At 42.6% G+C, this 20,722-nt stretch overlaps 31 non-coding genes across 31 annotated transcripts; all 31 read right to left on the minus strand.

The window, feature by feature from the left end:
• Positions 1-2,801: 2,801 nt before the first annotated feature.
• Positions 2,802-2,875, minus strand: TRNAP-CGG (transfer RNA proline (anticodon CGG)). Its single transcript has one exon. It is a non-coding gene; the product is annotated as a tRNA-Pro (tRNA).
• Positions 2,876-3,285: 410 nt separating this feature from the next.
• On the minus strand, positions 3,286-3,357 carry TRNAP-CGG (transfer RNA proline (anticodon CGG)). Its single transcript has one exon. It is a non-coding gene; the product is annotated as a tRNA-Pro (tRNA).
• A 247-nt stretch (positions 3,358-3,604) lies between these two features.
• TRNAP-CGG (transfer RNA proline (anticodon CGG)) lies at positions 3,605-3,678 on the minus strand. The gene has a single exon. It is a non-coding gene; the product is annotated as a tRNA-Pro (tRNA).
• Positions 3,679-4,244: 566 nt separating this feature from the next.
• TRNAP-CGG (transfer RNA proline (anticodon CGG)) lies at positions 4,245-4,318 on the minus strand. Its single transcript has one exon. It is a non-coding gene; the product is annotated as a tRNA-Pro (tRNA).
• A 247-nt stretch (positions 4,319-4,565) lies between these two features.
• Positions 4,566-4,639, minus strand: TRNAP-CGG (transfer RNA proline (anticodon CGG)). The gene has a single exon. It is a non-coding gene; the product is annotated as a tRNA-Pro (tRNA).
• An 86-nt stretch (positions 4,640-4,725) lies between these two features.
• TRNAP-CGG (transfer RNA proline (anticodon CGG)) lies at positions 4,726-4,799 on the minus strand. The gene has a single exon. It is a non-coding gene; the product is annotated as a tRNA-Pro (tRNA).
• A 248-nt stretch (positions 4,800-5,047) lies between these two features.
• On the minus strand, positions 5,048-5,119 carry TRNAP-CGG (transfer RNA proline (anticodon CGG)). The gene has a single exon. It is a non-coding gene; the product is annotated as a tRNA-Pro (tRNA).
• Positions 5,120-5,208: 89 nt separating this feature from the next.
• TRNAP-CGG (transfer RNA proline (anticodon CGG)) lies at positions 5,209-5,280 on the minus strand. Its single transcript has one exon. It is a non-coding gene; the product is annotated as a tRNA-Pro (tRNA).
• A 571-nt stretch (positions 5,281-5,851) lies between these two features.
• Positions 5,852-5,923, minus strand: TRNAP-CGG (transfer RNA proline (anticodon CGG)). The gene has a single exon. It is a non-coding gene; the product is annotated as a tRNA-Pro (tRNA).
• Positions 5,924-6,494: 571 nt separating this feature from the next.
• TRNAP-CGG (transfer RNA proline (anticodon CGG)) lies at positions 6,495-6,566 on the minus strand. The gene has a single exon. It is a non-coding gene; the product is annotated as a tRNA-Pro (tRNA).
• A 247-nt stretch (positions 6,567-6,813) lies between these two features.
• On the minus strand, positions 6,814-6,887 carry TRNAP-CGG (transfer RNA proline (anticodon CGG)). The gene has a single exon. It is a non-coding gene; the product is annotated as a tRNA-Pro (tRNA).
• A 248-nt stretch (positions 6,888-7,135) lies between these two features.
• On the minus strand, positions 7,136-7,207 carry TRNAP-CGG (transfer RNA proline (anticodon CGG)). Its single transcript has one exon. It is a non-coding gene; the product is annotated as a tRNA-Pro (tRNA).
• Positions 7,208-7,296: 89 nt separating this feature from the next.
• TRNAP-CGG (transfer RNA proline (anticodon CGG)) lies at positions 7,297-7,368 on the minus strand. The gene has a single exon. It is a non-coding gene; the product is annotated as a tRNA-Pro (tRNA).
• A 247-nt stretch (positions 7,369-7,615) lies between these two features.
• Positions 7,616-7,689, minus strand: TRNAP-CGG (transfer RNA proline (anticodon CGG)). Its single transcript has one exon. It is a non-coding gene; the product is annotated as a tRNA-Pro (tRNA).
• Positions 7,690-7,937: 248 nt separating this feature from the next.
• Positions 7,938-8,009, minus strand: TRNAP-CGG (transfer RNA proline (anticodon CGG)). The gene has a single exon. It is a non-coding gene; the product is annotated as a tRNA-Pro (tRNA).
• Positions 8,010-8,098: 89 nt separating this feature from the next.
• On the minus strand, positions 8,099-8,170 carry TRNAP-CGG (transfer RNA proline (anticodon CGG)). Its single transcript has one exon. It is a non-coding gene; the product is annotated as a tRNA-Pro (tRNA).
• Positions 8,171-8,417: 247 nt separating this feature from the next.
• Positions 8,418-8,491, minus strand: TRNAP-CGG (transfer RNA proline (anticodon CGG)). Its single transcript has one exon. It is a non-coding gene; the product is annotated as a tRNA-Pro (tRNA).
• Positions 8,492-8,739: 248 nt separating this feature from the next.
• On the minus strand, positions 8,740-8,811 carry TRNAP-CGG (transfer RNA proline (anticodon CGG)). The gene has a single exon. It is a non-coding gene; the product is annotated as a tRNA-Pro (tRNA).
• Positions 8,812-9,379: 568 nt separating this feature from the next.
• Positions 9,380-9,453, minus strand: TRNAP-CGG (transfer RNA proline (anticodon CGG)). The gene has a single exon. It is a non-coding gene; the product is annotated as a tRNA-Pro (tRNA).
• A 247-nt stretch (positions 9,454-9,700) lies between these two features.
• Positions 9,701-9,774, minus strand: TRNAP-CGG (transfer RNA proline (anticodon CGG)). Its single transcript has one exon. It is a non-coding gene; the product is annotated as a tRNA-Pro (tRNA).
• Positions 9,775-9,862: 88 nt separating this feature from the next.
• Positions 9,863-9,934, minus strand: TRNAP-CGG (transfer RNA proline (anticodon CGG)). The gene has a single exon. It is a non-coding gene; the product is annotated as a tRNA-Pro (tRNA).
• Positions 9,935-10,023: 89 nt separating this feature from the next.
• On the minus strand, positions 10,024-10,095 carry TRNAP-UGG (transfer RNA proline (anticodon UGG)). Its single transcript has one exon. It is a non-coding gene; the product is annotated as a tRNA-Pro (tRNA).
• Positions 10,096-10,183: 88 nt separating this feature from the next.
• Positions 10,184-10,255, minus strand: TRNAP-CGG (transfer RNA proline (anticodon CGG)). Its single transcript has one exon. It is a non-coding gene; the product is annotated as a tRNA-Pro (tRNA).
• Positions 10,256-10,344: 89 nt separating this feature from the next.
• Positions 10,345-10,416, minus strand: TRNAP-UGG (transfer RNA proline (anticodon UGG)). The gene has a single exon. It is a non-coding gene; the product is annotated as a tRNA-Pro (tRNA).
• A 408-nt stretch (positions 10,417-10,824) lies between these two features.
• Positions 10,825-10,896, minus strand: TRNAP-CGG (transfer RNA proline (anticodon CGG)). The gene has a single exon. It is a non-coding gene; the product is annotated as a tRNA-Pro (tRNA).
• A 3,757-nt stretch (positions 10,897-14,653) lies between these two features.
• Positions 14,654-14,727, minus strand: TRNAP-CGG (transfer RNA proline (anticodon CGG)). The gene has a single exon. It is a non-coding gene; the product is annotated as a tRNA-Pro (tRNA).
• A 409-nt stretch (positions 14,728-15,136) lies between these two features.
• TRNAP-CGG (transfer RNA proline (anticodon CGG)) lies at positions 15,137-15,208 on the minus strand. Its single transcript has one exon. It is a non-coding gene; the product is annotated as a tRNA-Pro (tRNA).
• Positions 15,209-18,962: 3,754 nt separating this feature from the next.
• On the minus strand, positions 18,963-19,036 carry TRNAP-CGG (transfer RNA proline (anticodon CGG)). The gene has a single exon. It is a non-coding gene; the product is annotated as a tRNA-Pro (tRNA).
• A 410-nt stretch (positions 19,037-19,446) lies between these two features.
• Positions 19,447-19,518, minus strand: TRNAP-CGG (transfer RNA proline (anticodon CGG)). The gene has a single exon. It is a non-coding gene; the product is annotated as a tRNA-Pro (tRNA).
• A 247-nt stretch (positions 19,519-19,765) lies between these two features.
• TRNAP-CGG (transfer RNA proline (anticodon CGG)) lies at positions 19,766-19,839 on the minus strand. The gene has a single exon. It is a non-coding gene; the product is annotated as a tRNA-Pro (tRNA).
• A 248-nt stretch (positions 19,840-20,087) lies between these two features.
• TRNAP-CGG (transfer RNA proline (anticodon CGG)) lies at positions 20,088-20,159 on the minus strand. The gene has a single exon. It is a non-coding gene; the product is annotated as a tRNA-Pro (tRNA).
• Positions 20,160-20,722: the final 563 nt, after the last annotated feature.

Below are 20,722 nucleotides of genomic sequence, written 5' to 3' on the forward strand. Positions count from 1 at the left end.
TACCTGGAAAAGTCCGGGAATTTTGTTCTGAAAATTCCGTGGCAACCCTGGGAGGCTATTCTCTAAGGTCCTTTTGGAGGAATTTCGATCCGAATCTTTTCATTCGGAGTCAATTTCTCCGAATGAAAATAAAACGTATTCTGTAAGCACCTTATCCTAATCATACGGTGATAACCTCTCCGAATCATTCGGCGGCCGTAAGAGACGGCCGAATCGGGCATTCGGAGTTTTTAGCGCCTCTCTTCCCTCCATCAATCGCGGAACTTTCGCCGAAGTTTTGGCTGCGGTTCATATTTTTATTTAGTGTGGCTGCTTTGTTTTTTCAACTCAAGCTTCATCGTTTGCGATTTGAACATGGTAATCGAATTGCCCGTCGCGATTTACGAGTTCAAAGGGTTTTTCGAGACTTAAAATCAAGCGTGGGCAAAATTTTAGGTTAAAGCGGGAAATGGCTTTAGGCCTTGGCGAAATCTACAAGGTAGATCGACGGCTTTTTGGTAGATTTGAAGGTAAAAAAACGTCGTTGAATTTATCCTACATTTAAGGGATAATTTCGCGAGATCCAATTACTTAACACAGATTTAATTGTTAATTTTAATATTTTTTCTACCGGGGCTTGTAAGTTAGAGCCACCTATTTTTGACCAATTGCATCAATTATTAATAATGGCTAGATTAAATTTGGTTATTTCGTTTAGCATCTATTTAAATTATTAAATTTTGGTAGGTGATAATTTCGCGAGATCCAATTACTTAACACAGATTTAATTGTTAATTTTAATATTTTTTCTACCGGGGCTTGTAAGTTAGAGCCACCTATTTTTGACCAATTGCATCAATTATTAATAATGGCTAGATTAAATTTGGTTATTTCGTTTAGCATCTATTTAAATTATTAAATTTTGGTAGGTGTGTGACCATTGATAGAGGGCTAATGATCTACATTAATGAATTTATCATAATCTCACGAGATCCACACAATTGGATTATAATTTGCGATTAATTAACGTTGTTATTCTAGGTTCTCATTGAATCATATTTAACCCTACTAAAACTTACGCTTAGTTTCATTCAAAATTCGACGTATATTAACTGTTGTTTAGCGTGTATTTAATACCATTTTAAAAGAATATTATGAAGCAATTTAAAAATAAATTATTTTTTATCAAAAATAAATAAATAAATAAAAAAGGAAAAAAAAACACTTGTTTCTATGTTAAGAAAAGAAATCGAAAAAGAGAAAATTTGCTTTGTATTGAATGTGTTCCCAATACAAAGACCATTTCCCAAAATTTCCACTCCTTGGGAAAAACCAAAGTTTCCATCCCTTCAATTTGAAAGCGCGCCAAATAAAATTGTCCAATAAAGAAAAAGTGGGCGTCAAAAAGTACCACGTGGCTCCAGAGGAAGTGACGTCCATTTGGATTGAGAGAAAATTTTCGAAGTATCCGAATGACGATAAGGATTGGGGTTAGAGAATACGGTTTTCTCGGTCCACTCCGAATGAGCCCGATCCGAATCATAAGGATTCGGAGTGATCCGAATGATTTTCGATTTTTAGAGAATAGCCTCCCTGAATATTTTTCATTAAGATTTTTGTAATTTAAGAGATAGTAACTGGCCACATCGAAGATATTAACAATGAATATTAATTAATGCTTTATTTGATGTAAATATTATACTCGCCCTGAAAAATTTTACTTTTGGTTAAAACCAATTAGCTAGGCAGCTAATAATTCCATTAGACTAGTCGTGTAATATCGAATACATTGCTTAATATTTGAAATTGTTATAATTGATGCTCAACCTGTATGTTACTTGAAATATTCAAAGTACAAATTCTAAAGTGATTTTCATTAAAGAAATTTCAATACTTGGTATCAGTATCCTTTACTATAAGCGAATGAAGCCTCGAATTAAGGCTTGATCGTCGCAAAACCGTCGGGCCTCGAGTTAAGGTTTGATCGTCGCAAAAGCGTCGGACCTCTTGCTGACAGGCGGTTAAGTCGACTCTCAAACGTGTTGGATGAGGGTCCTATTTCATTCGTGTCGTAACAGTCGGTAAACCAGTGGGCCGTCGTCCCACCGGGCGGACATTTCGATTCACAAACCCTTACTCTACCAGCCCTTTACCGACGATTTACCGTTCCTATACTAAAAAGCCGCGAAATCGTCGGATTGAGCGCGGCTTTAGGTAGGCATAATGACGCCGACATATAGTCGGCCAACAGTCGTTTTATAGTCGCCTCATAACGGTCTGAAAACCGGCGGGCCGTCGTCCCGCCGGGCGGACATTTCGACTCTCAAACCCTTACTCTACCAGCCCTTTACCGACGATTTACCGTTCCTATACTAAAAAGCCGCGAAATCGTCGGATTGAGCGCGGCTTTAGGTAGGCATAATGACTCCGACATATAGTCGGCCAACAGTCGTTTTATAGTAGCCTCAAAACAGTAGGAAAACCGGCGGGCCATCGTCCCTCCAGGCGGACATTTCGACTTTCAAACCATTACTCTCCCGACTTATTAGTGACTTTTTACCAACTCGTCGGTAACACACAAAGCCGACCATGTAGGCCCTACGTCGGCAGTGCTACTGGGGTAGTTGCATTTAAATAGTCACTAAATTACCTCTGCAAAAACTCGGGTCCGTCCGGGATTTGAACCCGGGACCACTCACACCCGAAGCGAGTATCATACCCCTAGCCCAACGGACGAAGTATGACACTGAAACATGCTCAGCTCGTAGTCCTACAATTTAACTAGTTACATTTAAATAGTCACCAAATTACTTCTGCAAAACTCGGGTCCGTCCGGGATTTGAACCCGGGACCACTCACACCCGAAGCGAGTATCATACCCCTAGACCAACGGACGAAGTATGACACTGAAACATGCTGAACTCGTAGGCCTACAATATAACTCGTAGCATTTGAATAGCCACCAAATTACTTCTGCAAAAACTCGGGTCCGTCCTTGATTTGAACCCGGGACCACTCGCACACAAAGCGAGTATCATACCCCTAAACCAACGGACGAAATATGACACTGAAACATGCTCAACTCGTAGTCCTATTATTTAACTAGTTGCATTTAAATAGTCACCAAATTACTTCTGCAAAACTCGGGTCCGTCCGGGATTTGAACCCGGGACCACTCACACCCGAAGCGAGTAACATACCCCAAAACCAACGGATCATGTATGACAGCGAGACATTCTCAACTCGTAGTCCTACAATTTAACTCGTAGCATTTGAATAGTCACCAAATTACTTCTGCAAAAACTCGGGTCCGTCCGGGATTTGAACCCGGGACCACTCACACCCGAAGCGAGTATCATACCCCTAGACCAACGGACCATGTATGACACTGAAACATGCTCAACCCGTAGTCCTACAATTTAACTCGTTGCATTTGAATAGTCACCAAATTACTTCTGCAAAAACTCGGGTCCGTCCGGGATTTGAACTCGGGACCACTCGCACCCAAAGCGAGTATCATACCCCTAGACCAACGGACCGTGTATGAAATAAAACATGCTCAACTCATAGACCTACCCTGTAGTTAGTTGCATTTAAATAGTCACTAAATTACCTCTGCAAAAACTCGGGTCCGTCCGGGATTTGAACCCGGGACCACTCACACCCGAAGCGAGTATCATACCCCTAGACCAACGGACGAAGTATGACACTGAAACAAGCTCAGCTCGTATTCCTACAATTTAAATAGTTACATTTAAATAGTCACCAAATTACTTCTGCAAAACTCGGGTCCGTCCGGGATTTGAACCCGGGACCACTCACACCCGAAGCGAGTAACATACCCCAAAACCAACGGATCATGTATGACAGCGAGACATTCTCAACTCGTAGTCCTACAATTTAACTAGTTGCATTTAAATAGTCACCAAATTACTTCTGCAAACCTCGGGTCCGTCCAGGATTTGAACCCGGGACCACTGACACCCGAAGCGAGTATCATACCCCTAGACCAACGGACCATGTATGACACTGAAACATGCTCAACTCGTAGTCCTACAATTTAACTCGTTGCATTTGAATAGTCACCAAATTACTTCTGCAAAAACTCGGGTCCGTCCGGGATTTGAACCCGGGACCACTCGCATCAAAGCGAGTATCATACCCCTAGACCAACGGTCCATGTATGAAATAAAACATGCTCAACTCATAGGCCTACCCTGTAGTTATTTGCATTTAAATAGTCACTAAATTACCTCTGCAAAAACTCGGGTCCGTCCGGGATTTGAACCCGGGACCACTCACACCCGAAGCGAGTATCATACCCCTAGACCAACGGACGAAGTATGACACTGAAACATGCTGAACTCGTAGGCCTACAATATAACTCGTAGCATTTGAATAGCCACCAAATTACTTCTGCAAAAACTCGGGTCCGTCCTTGATTTGAACCCGGGACCACTCGCACCCAAAGCGAGTATCATACCCCTAGACCAACGGACCATGTATGAAATAAAACATGCTCAACTCATAGGCCTACCCTGTAGTTAGTTGCATTTAAATAGTCACTAAATTACCTCTGCAAAAACTCGGGTCCGTCCGGGATTTGAACCCGGGACCACTCACACCCGAAGCGAGTATCATACCCCTAGACCAACGGACGAAGTATGACACTGAAACATGCTCAGCTCGTAGTCCTACAATTTAACTAGTTACATTTAAATAGTCACCAAATTACTTCTGCAAAACTCGGGTCCGTCCGGGATTTGAACCCGGGACCACTCACACCCGAAGCGAGTATCATACCCCTAGACCAACGGACGAAGTATGACACTGAAACAAGCTCAGCTCGTATTCCTACAATTTAAAAAGTTACATTTAAATAGTCACCAAATTACTTCTGCAAAACTCGGGTCCGTCCGGGATTTGAACCCGGGACCACTCACACCCGAAGCGAGTAACATACCCCAAAACCAACGGATCATGTATGACAGCGAGACATTCTCAACTCGTAGTCCTACAATTTAACTAGTTGCATTTAAATAGTCACCAAATTACTTGTGCAAACCTCGGGTCCGTCCAGGATTTGAACCCGGGACCACTCACACCCGAAGCGAGTATCATACCCCTAGACCAACGGACCATGTATGACACTGAAACATGCTCAACTCGTAGTCCTACAATTTAACTCGTTGCATTTGAATAGTCACCAAATTACTTCTGCAAAAACTCGGGTCCGTCCGGGATTTGAACCCGGGACCACTCACACCCGAAGCGAGTATCATACCCCTAGACCAACGGACCATGTATGACACTGAAACATGCTCAACTCGTAGTCCTACAATTTAACTCGTTGCATTTGAATAGTCACCAAATTACTTCTGCAAAAACTCGGGTCCGTCCAGGATTTGAACCCGGGACCACTCACACCCGAAGCGAGTATCATACCCCTAGACCAACGGACGAAGTATGACACTGAAACATGCTGAACTCGTAGGCCTACAATATAACTCGTAGCATTTGAATAGCCACCAAATTACTTCTGCAAAAACTCGGGTCCGTCCTTGATTTGAACCCGGGACCACTCGCACACAAAGCGAGTATCATACCCCTAAACCAACGGACGAAATATGACACTGAAACATGCTCAACTCGTAGTCCTATTATTTAACTAGTTGCATTTAAATAGTCACCAAATTACTTCTGCAAAACTCGGGTCCGTCCGGGATTTGAACCCGGGACCACTCACACCCGAAGCGAGTAACATACCCCAAAACCAACGAATCATGTATGACAGCGAGACATTCTCAACTCGTAGTCCTACAATTTAACTCGTAGCATTTGAATAGTCACCAAATTACTTCTGCAAAAACTCGGGTCCGTCCGGGATTTGAACCCGGGACCACTCACACCCGAAGCGAGTATCATACCCCTAGACCAACGGACCATGTATGACACTGAAACATGCTCAACTCGTAGTCCTACAATTTAACTCGTTGCATTTGAATAGTCACCAAATTACTTCTGCAAAAACTCGGGTCCGTCCAGGATTTGAACCCGGGACCACTCACACCCGAAGCGAGTATCATACCCCTAGACCAACGGACGAAGTATGACACTGAAACATGCTGAACTCGTAGGCCTACAATATAACTCGTAGCATTTGAATAGCCACCAAATTACTTCTGCAAAAACTCGGGTCCGTCCTTGATTTGAACCCGGGACCACTCGCACACAAAGCGAGTATCATACCCCTAAACCAACGGACGAAATATGACACTGAAACATGCTCAACTCGTAGTCCTATTATTTAACTAGTTGCATTTAAATAGTCACCAAATTACTTCTGCAAAACTCGGGTCCGTCCGGGATTTGAACCCGGGACCACTCACACCCGAAGCGAGTAACATACCCCAAAACCAACGGATCATGTATGACAGCGAGACATTCTCAACTCGTAGTCCTACAATTTAACTCGTAGCATTTGAATAGTCACCAAATTACTTCTGCAAAAACTCGGGTCCGTCCGGGATTTGAACCCGGGACCACTCACACCCGAAGCGAGTATCATACCCCTAGACCAACGGACCATGTATGACACTGAAACATGCTCAACCCGTAGTCCTACAATTTAACTCGTTGCATTTGAATAGTCACCAAATTACTTCTGCAAAAACTCGGGTCCGTCCGGGATTTGAACTCGGGACCACTCGCACCCAAAGCGAGTATCATACCCCTAGACCAACGGACCGTGTATGAAATAAAACATGCTCAACTCATAGACCTACCCTGTAGTTAGTTGCATTTAAATAGTCACTAAATTACCTCTGCAAAAACTCGGGTCCGTCCGGGATTTGAACCCGGGACCACTCACACCCGAAGCGAGTATCATACCCCTAGACCAACGGACGAAGTATGACACTGAAACAAGCTCAGCTCGTATTCCTACAATTTAAATAGTTACATTTAAATAGTCACCAAATTACTTCTGCAAAACTCGGGTCCGTCCGGGATTTGAACCCGGGACCACTCACACCCGAAGCGAGTAACATACCCCAAAACCAACGGATCATGTATGACAGCGAGACATTCTCAACTCGTAGTCCTACAATTTAACTAGTTGCATTTAAATAGTCACCAAATTACTTCTGCAAACCTCGGGTCCGTCCAGGATTTGAACCCGGGACCACTCACACCCGAAGCGAGTATCATACCCCTAGACCAACGGACCATGTATGACACTGAAACATGCTCAACTCGTAGTCCTACAATTTAACTCGTTGCATTTGAATAGTCACCAAATTACTTCTGCAAAAACTCGGGTCCGTCCAGGATTTGAACCCGGGACCACTCACACCCGAAGCGAGTATCATACCCCTAGACCAACGGACCATGTATGACACTGAAACATGCTCAACTCGTAGTCCTACAATTTAACTCGTTGCATTTGAATAGTCACCAAATTACTTCTGCAAAAACTCGGGTCCGTCCGGGATTTGAACTCGGGACCACTCGCACCCAAAGCGAGTATCATACCCCTAGACCAACGGACCGTGTATGAAATAAAACATGCTCAACTCATAGACCTACCCTGTAGTTAGTTGCATTTAAATAGTCACTAAATTACCTCTGCAAAAACTCGGGTCCGTCCGGGATTTGAACCCGGGACCACTCACACCCGAAGCGAGTATCATACCCCTAGACCAACGGACGAAGTATGACACTGAAACAAGCTCAGCTCGTATTCCTACAATTTAAATAGTTACATTTAAATAGTCACCAAATTACTTCTGCAAAACTCGGGTCCGTCCGGGATTTGAACCCGGGACCACTCACACCCGAAGCGAGTAACATACCCCAAAACCAACGGATCATGTATGACAGCGAGACATTCTCAACTCGTAGTCCTACAATTTAACTAGTTGCATTTAAATAGTCACCAAATTACTTCTGCAAACCTCGGGTCCGTCCAGGATTTGAACCCGGGACCACTCACACCCGAAGCGAGTATCATACCCCTAGACCAACGGACCATGTATGACACTGAAACATGCTCAACTCGTAGTCCTACAATTTAACTCGTTGCATTTGAATAGTCACCAAATTACTTCTGCAAAAACTCGGGTCCGTCCAGGATTTGAACCCGGGACCACTCACACCCGAAGCGAGTATCATACCCCTAGACCAACGGACCATGTATGACACTGAAACATGCTCAACTCGTAGTCCTACAATTTAACTCGTTGCATTTGAATAGTCACCAAATTACTTCTGCAAAAACTCGGGTCCGTCCGGGATTTGAACTCGGGACCACTCGCACCCAAAGCGAGTATCATACCCCTAGACCAACGGACCGTGTATGAAATAAAACATGCTCAACTCATAGGCCTACCCTGTAGTTAGTTGCATTTAAATAGTCACTAAATTACCTCTGCAAAAACTCGGGTCCGTCCGGGATTTGAACCCGGGACCACTCACACCCGAAGCGAGTATCATACCCCTAGACCAACGGACGAAGTATGACACTGAAACAAGCTCAGCTCGTATTCCTACAATTTAAAAAGTTACATTTAAATAGTCACCAAATTACTTCTGCAAAACTCGGGTCCGTCCGGGATTTGAACCCGGGACCACTCACACCCGAAGCGAGTAACATACCCCAAAACCAACGGATCATGTATGACAGCGAGACATTCTCAACTCGTAGTCCTACAATTTAACTAGTTGCATTTAAATAGTCACCAAATTACTTGTGCAAACCTCGGGTCCGTCCAGGATTTGAACCCGGGACCACTCACACCCGAAGCGAGTATCATACCCCTAGACCAACGGACCATGTATGACACTGAAACATGCTCAACTCGTAGTCCTACAATTTAACTCGTTGCATTTGAATAGTCACCAAATTACTTCTGCAAAAACTCGGGTCCGTCCGGGATTTGAACCCGGGACCACTCGCACACAAAGCGAGTATCATACCCCTAAACCAACGGACAAAATATGACACTGAAACATGCTCAACTCGTAGTCCTATTATTTAACTAGTTACATTTAAATAGTCACCAAATTACTTCTGCAAAACTCGGGTCCGTCCGGGATTTGAACCCGGGACCACTCACACCCGAAGCGAGTAACATACCCCAAAACCAACGGATCATGTATGACAGCGAGACATTCTCAACTCGTAGTCCTACAATTTAACTCGTTGCATTTGAATAGTCACCAAATTACTTCTGCAAAAACTCGGGTCCGTCCGGGATTTGAACTCGGGACCACTCGCACCCAAAGCGAGTATCATACCCCTAGACCAACGGACCGTGTATGAAATAAAACATGCTCAACTCATAGGCCTACCCTGTAGTTAGTTGCATTTAAATAGTCACTAAATTACCTCTGCAAAAACTCGGGTCCGTCCGGGATTTGAACCCGGGACCACTCACACCCGAAGCGAGTATCATACCCCTAGACCAACGGACGAAGTATGACACTGAAACAAGCTCAGCTCGTATTCCTACAATTTAAAAAGTTACATTTAAATAGTCACCAAATTACTTCTGCAAAACTCGGGTCCGTCCGGGATTTGAACCCGGGACCACTCACACCCGAAGCGAGTAACATACCCCAAAACCAACGGATCATGTATGACAGCGAGACATTCTCAACTCGTAGTCCTACAATTTAACTCGTAGCATTTGAATAGTCACCAAATTACTTCTGCAAAAACTCGGGTCCGTCCGGGATTTGAACCCGGGACCACTCACACCCGAAGCGAGTATCATACCCCTAGACCAACGGACGAAGTATGACACTGAAACATGCTCAGCTCGTATTCCTACAATTTAACTAGTTACATTTAAATAGTCACCAAATTACTTCTGCAAAACTCGGGTCCGTCCGGGATTTGAACCCGGGACTACTCACACCCGAAGCGAGTATCATACCCCTAGACCAACAGACCATGTATGACACTGAAACATGCTCAACTCGTAGTCCTACAATTTAACTCGTTGCATTTGAATAGTCACCAAATTACTTCTGCAAAAACTCGGGTCCGTCCGGGATTTGAACCCGGGACCACTCGCACCCAAAGCGAGTATCATACCCCTAGACCAACGGACCATGTATGAAATAAAACATGCTCAACTCATAGGCCTACCCTGTAGTTAGTTGCATTTAAATAGTCACTAAATTACCTCTGCAAAAACTCGGGTCCGTCCGGGATTTGAACCCGGGACCACTCACACCCGAGGCGAGTATCATACCCCTAGACCAACGGACCATGTATGACACTGAAACATGCTCAACTCGTAGGCCTACAATATAACTAGTTGCATTTAAATAGTCACTAAATTACCTCTGCAAAAACTCGGGTCCGTCCGGGAATTGAACCCGGGACCACTCACATCCAAAGCGAGTATCATACCCCTAGACCAACGGACCATGTATGAAAGAAAACATGCTCAACTCATAGGCCTACCCTGTAGTTAGTTGCATTTAAATAGTCACTAAATTACCTCTGCAAAAACTCGGGTCCGTCCGGGATTTGAACCCGGGACCACTCACACCCGAAGCGAGTATCATACCCCTAGACCATTGGACGAAGTATGACACTGAAACAAGCTCAGCTCGTATTCCTACAATTTAACTAGTTACATTTAAATAGTCACCAAATTACTTCTGCAAAACTCGGGTCCGTCCGGGATTTGAACCCAGGACCACTCACACCCGAAGCGAGTAACATACCCCAAAACCAACGGATCATGTATGACAGCGAGACATTCTCAACTCGTAGTCCTACAATTTAACTAGTTGCATTTAAATAGTCACCAAATTACTTCTGCAAACCTCGGGTCCGTCCAGGATTTGAACCCGGGACCACTCACACCCGAAGCGAGTATCATACCCCTAGACCAACGGACCACGTTTGACACTGAAACATGCTCAACTCGTAGTCCTACAATTTAACTCGTTGCATTTGAATAGTCACCAAATTACTTCTGCAAAAACTCGGGTCCGTCCGAGATTTGAACCCGGGACCACTCGCACCCAAAGCGAGTATCATACCCCTAGACCAACCGACCATGTATGACACTGAAACATGCTACACTCGTAGGTCTACAATATAACTTGTTGCATTTAAATAGTCACCAAACTACTTCTGCAAAATCTCGTGTCCGTCTGGGATTTGAACCCGGGACCCCTCGCACCCTAAGCGAGTATCTTACCCCTAGACCAACGGACGAAATATGACACTGAAACATGCTCAACTCGTAGGCCTACAATTAAACTCGTTGCATTTAAATAGTCACCAAATTACTTCTGCAAAACTCGGGTCCGTCCGGGATTTGAACCCAGGACCACTCACACCCGAAGCGAGTAACATACCCCAAAACCAACGGATCATGTATGACAGCGAGACATTCTCAACTCGTAGTCCTACAATTTAACTAGTTACATTTAAATAGTCACCAAATTACTTCTGCAAAACTCGGGTCCGTCCGGGATTTAACCCGGGACCACTCACACCCGAAGCGAGTAACATACCCCAAAACCAACGGATCATGTATGACAGCGAGACATGCTCAACTCGAAGGCCTACAATTTTATTAGTTGCATTTAAGTAGTCACCAAATTACTACCGTCCTAAACATGTAACCAACTTTTGCCAATTGATTACCAACTCCTTCCCGCTAGTCGGTATGGTCACGTTATAAAAGAGTAAAATGAAAAACTAAGTTGTTGTATAGGCCTTCTTTTTCCGTGGGACGGTTTTTTTGATTTTACTATTCCGCATATGCCTCCAAATGTTTTTTGTTATATATTTAACTTATACTATATTTCGACCCACAAGCAGAAGTTGATAATACTATATTTTTGGCAACACTAGAAACATAACGTTACAAAAAAACTGCAAAGCAAGAAAACACATCTGATTTTCTTGTTTGAATTTTCCCTCCTGTTATTTCTCGGGTCAGGCGACACGCCTCTGTTCTATTGGCGTAACTAAGATAACGCCATGCACGTCATCATCGAAGAGGGCGCTGCTAGTGCGAAAGCAAGTTAGCCTTTCCAGTATCTCTGACGCGGCTGGGTCGTTAGAATGTTTAAACGATATTTTGTGGTCGAAAATGATTAGTTCTTGGCTTGCTAACTTTCAATTTCATCGCTAAGGTTCTTTGTCACACTATATAAACTAGAAACGTCTTCGTTTGTCACGTAAGGTTTGAATTTTGTTATTGAATTATCAATTTATCTACTTTTTAGAGCCAGTTTTATGCATAAGCCTTTGCTTTTTTACCTAGCTTCTCATCTGGCGGGAAATGGCTTTAGGCCTTGGCGAAATCTACAAGGTAGATCGACGGCTTTTTGGTAGATTTGAAGGTAAAAAAACGTCGTTGAATTTATCCTACATTTAAGGGATAATTTCGCGAGATCCAATTACTTAACACAGATTTAATTGTTAATTTTAATATTTTTTCTACCGGGGCTTGTAAGTTAGAGCCACCTATTTTTGACCAATTGCATCAATTATTAATAATGGCTAGATTAAATTTGGTTATTTCGTTTAGCATCTATTTAAATTATTAAATTTTGGTAGGTGATAATTTCGCGAGATCCAATTACTTAACACAGATTTAATTGTTAATTTTAATATTTTTTCTACCGGGGCTTGTAAGTTAGAGCCACCTATTTTTGACCAATTGCATCAATTATTAATAATGGCTAGATTAAATTTGGTTATTTCGTTTAGCATCTATTTAAATTATTAAATTTTGGTAGGTGTGTGACCATTGATAGAGGGCTAATGATCTACATTAATGAATTTATCATAATCTCACGAGATCCACACAATTGGATTATAATTTGCGATTAATTAACGTTGTTATTCTAGGTTCTCATTGAATCATATTTAACCCTACTAAAACTTACGCTTAGTTTCATTCAAAATTCGACGTATATTAACTGTTGTTTAGCGTGTATTTAATACCATTTTAAAAGAATATTATGAAGCAATTTAAAAATAAATTATTTTTTATCAAAAATAAATAAATAAATAAATAAAAAAGGAAAAAAAAACACTTGTTTCTATGTTAAGAAAAGAAATCGAAAAAGAGAAAATTTGCTTTGTATTGAATGTGTTCCCAATACAAAGACCATTTCCCAAAATTTCCACTCCTTGGGAAAAACCAAAGTTTCCATCCCTTCAATTTGAAAGCGCGCCAAATAAAATTGTCCAATAAAGAAAAAGTGGGCGTCAAAAAGTACCACGTGGCTCCAGAGGAAGTGACGTCCATTTGGATTGAGAGAAAATTTTCGAAGTATCCGAATGACGATAAGGATTGGGGTTAGAGAATACGGTTTTCTCGGTCCACTCCGAATGAGCCCGATCCGAATCATAAGGATTCGGAGTGATCCGAATGATTTTCGATTTTTAGAGAATAGCCTCCCTGAATATTTTTCATTAAGATTTTTGTAATTTAAGAGATAGTAACTGGCCACATCGAAGATATTAACAATGAATATTAATAAATGCTTTATTTGATGTAAATATTATACTCGCCCTGAAAAATTTTACTTTTGGTTAAAACCAATTAGCTAGGCAGCTAATATTTCCATTAGACTAGTCGTGTAATATCGAATACATTGCTTAATATTTGAAATTGTTATAATTGATGCTCAACCTGTATGTTACTTGAAATATTCAAAGTACAAATTCTAAAGTGATTTTCATTAAAGAAATTTCAATACTTGGTATCAGTATCCTTTACTATAAGCGAATGAAGCCTCGAGTTAAGGCTTGATCGTCGCAAAACCGTCGGGCCTCGAGTTAAGGTTTGATCGTCGCAAAAGCGTCGGACCTCTTGCTGACAGGCGGTTAAGTCGACTCTCAAACGTGTTGGATGAGGGTCCTATTTCATTCGTGTCGTAACAGTCGGTAAACCAGTGGGCCGTCGTCCCACCGGGCGGACATTTCGATTCACAAACCCTTACTCTACCAGCCCTTTACCGACGATTTACCGTTCCTATACTAAAAAGCCGCGAAATCGTCGGATTGAGCGCGGCTTTAGGTAGGCATAATGACGCCGACATATAGTCGGCCAACAGTCGTTTTATAGTCGCCTCATAACGGTCTGAAAACCGGCGGGCCGTCGTCCCGCCGGGCGGACATTTCGACTCTCAAACCCTTACTCTACCAGCCCTTTACCGACGATTTACCGTTCCTATACTAAAAAGCCGCGAAATCGTCGGATTGAGCGCGGCTTTAGGTAGGCATAATGACTCCGACATATAGTCGGCCAACAGTCGTTTTATAGTAGCCTCAAAACAGTAGGAAAACCGGCGGGCCATCGTCCCTCCAGGCGGACATTTCGACTTTCAAACCATTACTCTCCCGACTTATTAGTGACTTTTTACCAACTCGTCGGTAACACACAAAGCCGACCATGTAGGCCCTACGTCGGCAGTGCTACTGGGGTAGTTGCATTTAAATAGTCACTAAATTACCTCTGCAAAAACTCGGGTCCGTCCGGGATTTGAACCCGGGACCACTCACACCCGAAGCGAGTATCATACCCCTAGCCCAACGGACGAAGTATGACACTGAAACATGCTCAGCTCGTAGTCCTACAATTTAACTAGTTACATTTAAATAGTCACCAAATTACTTCTGCAAAACTCGGGTCCGTCCGGGATTTGAACCCGGGACCACTCACACCCGAAGCGAGTATCATACCCCTAGACCAACGGACGAAGTATGACACTGAAACATGCTGAACTCGTAGGCCTACAATATAACTCGTAGCATTTGAATAGCCACCAAATTACTTCTGCAAAAACTCGGGTCCGTCCTTGATTTGAACCCGGGACCACTCGCACACAAAGCGAGTATCATACCCCTAAACCAACGGACGAAATATGACACTGAAACATGCTCAACTCGTAGTCCTATTATTTAACTAGTTGCATTTAAATTGTCACCAAATTACTTCTGCAAAACTCGGGTCCGTCCGGGATTTGAACCCGGGACCACTCACACCCGAAGCGAGTAACATACCCCAAAACCAACGGATCATGTATGACAGCGAGACATTCTCAACTCGTAGTCCTACAATTTAACTAGTTGCATTTAAATAGTCACCAAATTACTTCTGCAAACCTCGGGTCCGTCCAGGATTTGAACCCGGGACCACTCACACCCGAAGCGAGTATCATACCCCTAGACCAACGGACCACGTTTGACACTGAAACATGCTCAACTCGTAGTCCTACAATTTAACTCGTTGCATTTGAATAGTCACCAAATTACTTCTGCAAAAACTCGGGTCCGTCCGAGATTTGAACCCGGGACCACTCGCACCCAAAGCGAGTATCATACCCCTAGACCAACCGACCATGTATGACACTGAAACATGCTACACTCGTAGGTCTACAATATAACTTGTTGCATTTAAATAGTCACCAAACTACTTCTGCAAAATCTCGTGTCCGTCTGGGATTTGAACCCGGGACCCCTCGCACCCTAAGCGAGTATCTTACCCCTAGACCAACGGACGAAATATGACACTGAAACATGCTCAACTCGTAGGCCTACAATTAAACTCGTTGCATTTAAATAGTCACCAAATTACTTCTGCAAAACTCGGGTCCGTCCGGGATTTGAACCCAGGACCACTCACACCCGAAGCGAGTAACATACCCCAAAACCAACGGATCATGTATGACAGCGAGACATTCTCAACTCGTAGTCCTACAATTTAACTAGTTACATTTAAATAGTCACCAAATTACTTCTGCAAAACTCGGGTCCGTCCGGGATTTGAACCCGGGACCACTCACACCCGAAGCGAGTAACATACCCCAAAACCAACGGATCATGTATGACAGCGAGACATGCTCAACTCGAAGGCCTACAATTTTATTAGTTGCATTTAAGTAGTCACCAAATTACTACCGTCCTAAACATGTAACCAACTTTTGCCAATTGATTACCAACTCCTTCCCGCTAGTCGGTATGGTCACGTTATAATAGAGTAAAATGAAAAACTAAGTTGTTGTATAGGCCTTCTTTTTCCGTGGGACGGTTTTTTTGATTTTACTATTCCGCATATGCCTCCAAATGTTTTTTGTTATATATTTAACTTATACTATATTTCGACCCACAAGCAGAAGTTGATAATACTATATTTTTGGCAACACTAGAAACATAACGTTACAAAAAAACTGCAAAGCAAGAAAACACATCTGATTTTCTTGTTTGAATTTTCCCTCCTGTTATTTCTCGGGTCAGGCGACACGCCTCTGTTCTATTGGCGTAACTAAGATAACGCCATGCACGTCATCATCGAAGAGGGCGCTGCTAGTGCGAAAGCAAGTTAGCCTTTCCAGTATCTCTGACGCGGCTGGGTCGTTAGAATGTTTAAACGATATTTTGTGGTCGAAAATGATTAGTTCTTGGCTTGCTAACTTTCAATTTCATCGCTAAGGTTCTTTGTCACACTATATAAACTAGAAACGTCTTCGTTTGTCACGTAAGGTTTGAATTTTGTTATTGAATTATCAATTTATCTACTTTTTAGAGCCAGTTTTATGCATAAGCCTTTGCTTTTTTACCTAGCTTCTCATCTGGCGGGAAATGGCTTTAGGCCTTGGCGAAATCTACAAGGTAGATCGACGGCTTTTTGGTAGATTTGAAGGTAAAAAAACGTCGTTGAATTTATCCTACATTTAAGGGATAATTTCGCGAGATCCAATTACTTAACACAGATTTAATTGTTAATTTTAATATTTTTTCTACCGGGGCTTGTAAGTTAGAGCCACCTATTTTTGACCAATTGCATCAATTATTAATAATGGCTAGATTAAATTTGGTTATTTCGTTTAGCATCTATTTAAATTATTAAATTTTGGTAGGTGATAATTTCGCGAGATCCAATTACTTAACACAGATTTAATTGTTAATTTTAATATTTTTTCTACCGGGGCTTGTAAGTTAGAGCCACCTATTTTTGACCAATTGCATCAATTATTAATAATGGCTAGATTAAATTTGGTTATTTCGTTTAGCATCTATTTAAATTATTAAATTTTGGTAGGTGTGTGACCATTGATAGAGGGCTAATGATCTACATTAATGAATTTATCATAATCTCACGAGATCCACACAATTGGATTATAATTTGCGATTAATTAACGTTGTTATTCTAGGTTCTCATTGAATCATATTTAACCCTACTAAAACTTACGCTTAGTTTCATTCAAAATTCGACGTATATTAACTGTTGTTTAGCGTGTATTTAATACCATTTTAAAAGAATATTATGAAGCAATTTAAAAATAAATTATTTTTTATCAAAAATAAATAAATAAATAAAAAAGGAAAAAAAAACACTTGTTTCTATGTTAAGAAAAGAAATCGAAAAAGAGAAAATTTGCTTTGTATTGAATGTGTTCCCAATACAAAGACCATTTCCCAAAATTTCCACTCCTTGGGAAAAACCAAAGTTTCCATCCCTTCAATTTGAAAGCGCGCCAAATAAAATTGTCCAATAAAGAAAAAGTGGGCGTCAAAAAGTACCACGTGGCTCCAGAGGAAGTGACGTCCATTTGGATTGAGAGAAAATTTTCGAAGTATCCGAATGACGATAAGGATTGGGGTTAGAGAATACGGTTTTCTCGGTCCACTCCGAATGAGCCCGATCCGAATCATAAGGATTCGGAGTGATCCGAATGATTTTCGATTTTTAGAGAATAGCCTCCCTGAATATTTTTCATTAAGATTTTTGTAATTTAAGAGATAGTAACTGCCCACATCGAAGATATTAACAATGAATATTAATAAATGCTTTATTTGATGTAAATATTATACTCGCCCTGAAAAATTTTACTTTTGGTTAAAACCAATTAGCTAGGCAGCTAATATTTCCATTAGACTAGTCGTGTAATATCGAATACATTGCTTAATATTTGAAATTGTTATAATTGATGCTCAACCTGTATGTTACTTGAAATATTCAAAGTACAAATTCTAAAGTGATTTTCATTAAAGAAATTTCAATACTTGGTATCAGTATCCTTTACTATAAGCGAATGAAGCCTCGAGTTAAGGCTTGATCGTCGCAAAACCGTCGGGCCTCGAGTTAAGGTTTGATCGTCGCAAAAGCGTCGGACCTCTTGCTGACAGGCGGTTAAGTCGACTCTCAAACGTGTTGGATGAGGGTCCTATTTCATTCGTGTCGTAACAGTCGGTAAACCAGTGGGCCGTCGTCCCACCGGGCGGACATTTCGATTCACAAACCCTTACTCTACCAGCCCTTTACCGACGATTTACCGTTCCTATACTAAAAAGCCGCGAAATCGTCGGATTGAGCGCGGCTTTAGGTAGGCATAATGACGCCGACATATAGTCGGCCAACAGTCGTTTTATAGTCGCCTCATAACGGTCTGAAAACCGGCGGGCCGTCGTCCCGCCGGGCGGACATTTCGACTCTCAAACCCTTACTCTACCAGCCCTTTACCGACGATTTACCGTTCCTATACTAAAAAGCCGCGAAATCGTCGGATTGAGCGCGGCTTTAGGTAGGCATAATGACTCCGACATATAGTCGGCCAACAGTCGTTTTATAGTAGCCTCAAAACAGTAGGAAAACCGGCGGGCCATCGTCCCTCCAGGCGGACATTTCGACTTTCAAACCATTACTCTCCCGACTTATTAGTGACTTTTTACCAACTCGTCGGTAACACACAAAGCCGACCATGTAGGCCCTACGTCGGCAGTGCTACTGGGGTAGTTGCATTTAAATAGTCACTAAATTACCTCTGCAAAAACTCGGGTCCGTCCGGGATTTGAACCCGGGACCACTCACACCCGAAGCGAGTATCATACCCCTAGCCCAACGGACGAAGTATGACACTGAAACATGCTCAGCTCGTAGTCCTACAATTTAACTAGTTACATTTAAATAGTCACCAAATTACTTCTGCAAAACTCGGGTCCGTCCGGGATTTGAACCCGGGACCACTCACACCCGAAGCGAGTATCATACCCCTAGACCAACGGACGAAGTATGACACTGAAACATGCTGAACTCGTAGGCCTACAATATAACTCGTAGCATTTGAATAGCCACCAAATTACTTCTGCAAAAACTCGGGTCCGTCCTTGATTTGAACCCGGGACCACTCGCACACAAAGCGAGTATCATACCCCTAAACCAACGGACGAAATATGACACTGAAACATGCTCAACTCGTAGTCCTATTATTTAACTAGTTGCATTTAAATAGTCACCAAATTACTTCTGCAAAACTCGGGTCCGTCCGGGATTTGAACCCGGGACCACTCACACCCGAAGCGAGTAACATACCCCAAAACCAACGGATCATGTATGACAGCGAGACATTCTCAACTCGTAGTCCTACAATTTAACTCGTAGCATTTGAATAGTCACCAAATTACTTCTGCAAAAACTCGGGTCCGTCCGGGATTTGAACCCGGGACCACTCACACCCGAAGCGAGTATCATACCCCTAGACCAACGGACCATGTATGACACTGAAACATGCTCAACCCGTAGTCCTACAATTTAACTCGTTGCATTTGAATAGTCACCAAATTACTTCTGCAAAAACTCGGGTCCGTCCGGGATTTGAACTCGGGACCACTCGCACCCAAAGCGAGTATCATACCCCTAGACCAACGGACCGTGTATGAAATAAAACATGCTCAACTCATAGACCTACCCTGTAGTTAGTTGCATTTAAATAGTCACTAAATTACCTCTGCAAAAACTCGGGTCCGTCCGGGATTTGAACCCGGGACCACTCACACCCGAAGCGAGTATCATACCCCTAGACCAACGGACGAAGTATGACACTGAAACAAGCTCAGCTCGTATTCCTACAATTTAAATAGTTACATTTAAATAGTCACCAAATTACTTCTGCAAAACTCGGGTCCGTCCGGGATTTGAACCCGGGACCACTCACACCCGAAGCGAGTAACATACCCCAAAACCAACGGATCATGTATGACAGCGAGACATTCTCAACTCGTAGTCCTACAATTTAACTAGTTGCATTTAAATAGTCACCAAATTACTTCTGCAAACCTCGGGTCCGTCCAGGATTTGAACCCGGGACCACTCACACCCGAAGCGAGTATCATACCCCTAGACCAACGGACCATGTATGACACTGAAACATGCTCAACTCGTAGTCCTACAATTTAACTCGTTGCATTTGAATAGTCACCAAATTACTTCTGCAAAAACTCGGGTCCGTCCGGGATTTGAACCCGGGACCACTCGCATCAAAGCGAGTATCATACCCCTAGACCAACGGTCCATGTATGAAATAAAACATGCTCAACTCATAGGCCTACCCTGTAGTTATTTGCATTTAAATAGTCACTAAATTACCTCTGCAAAAACTCGGGTCCGTCCGGGATTTGAACCCGTGACCACTCACACCCGAAGCGAGTATCATACCCCTAGACCAACGGACGAAGTATGACACTGAAACATGCTGAACTCGTAGGCCTACAATATAACTCGTAGCATTTGAATAGCCACCAAATTACTTCTGCAAAAACTCGGGTCCGTCCTTGATTTGAACCCGGGACCACTCGCACCCAAAGCGAGTATCATACCCCTAGACCAACGGACCATGTATGAAATAAAACATGCTCAACTCATAGGCCTACCCTGTAGTTAGTTGCATTTAAATAGTCACTAAATTACCTCTGCAA

This window comes from Phalangium opilio, unplaced genomic scaffold (genome assembly GCF_054372755.1).
Source record: "Phalangium opilio isolate 3A_F unplaced genomic scaffold, DU_Popi_V2 ptg000487l_1, whole genome shotgun sequence".
In the NCBI taxonomy this organism is placed as follows: domain Eukaryota; kingdom Metazoa; phylum Arthropoda; class Arachnida; order Opiliones; family Phalangiidae; genus Phalangium; species Phalangium opilio.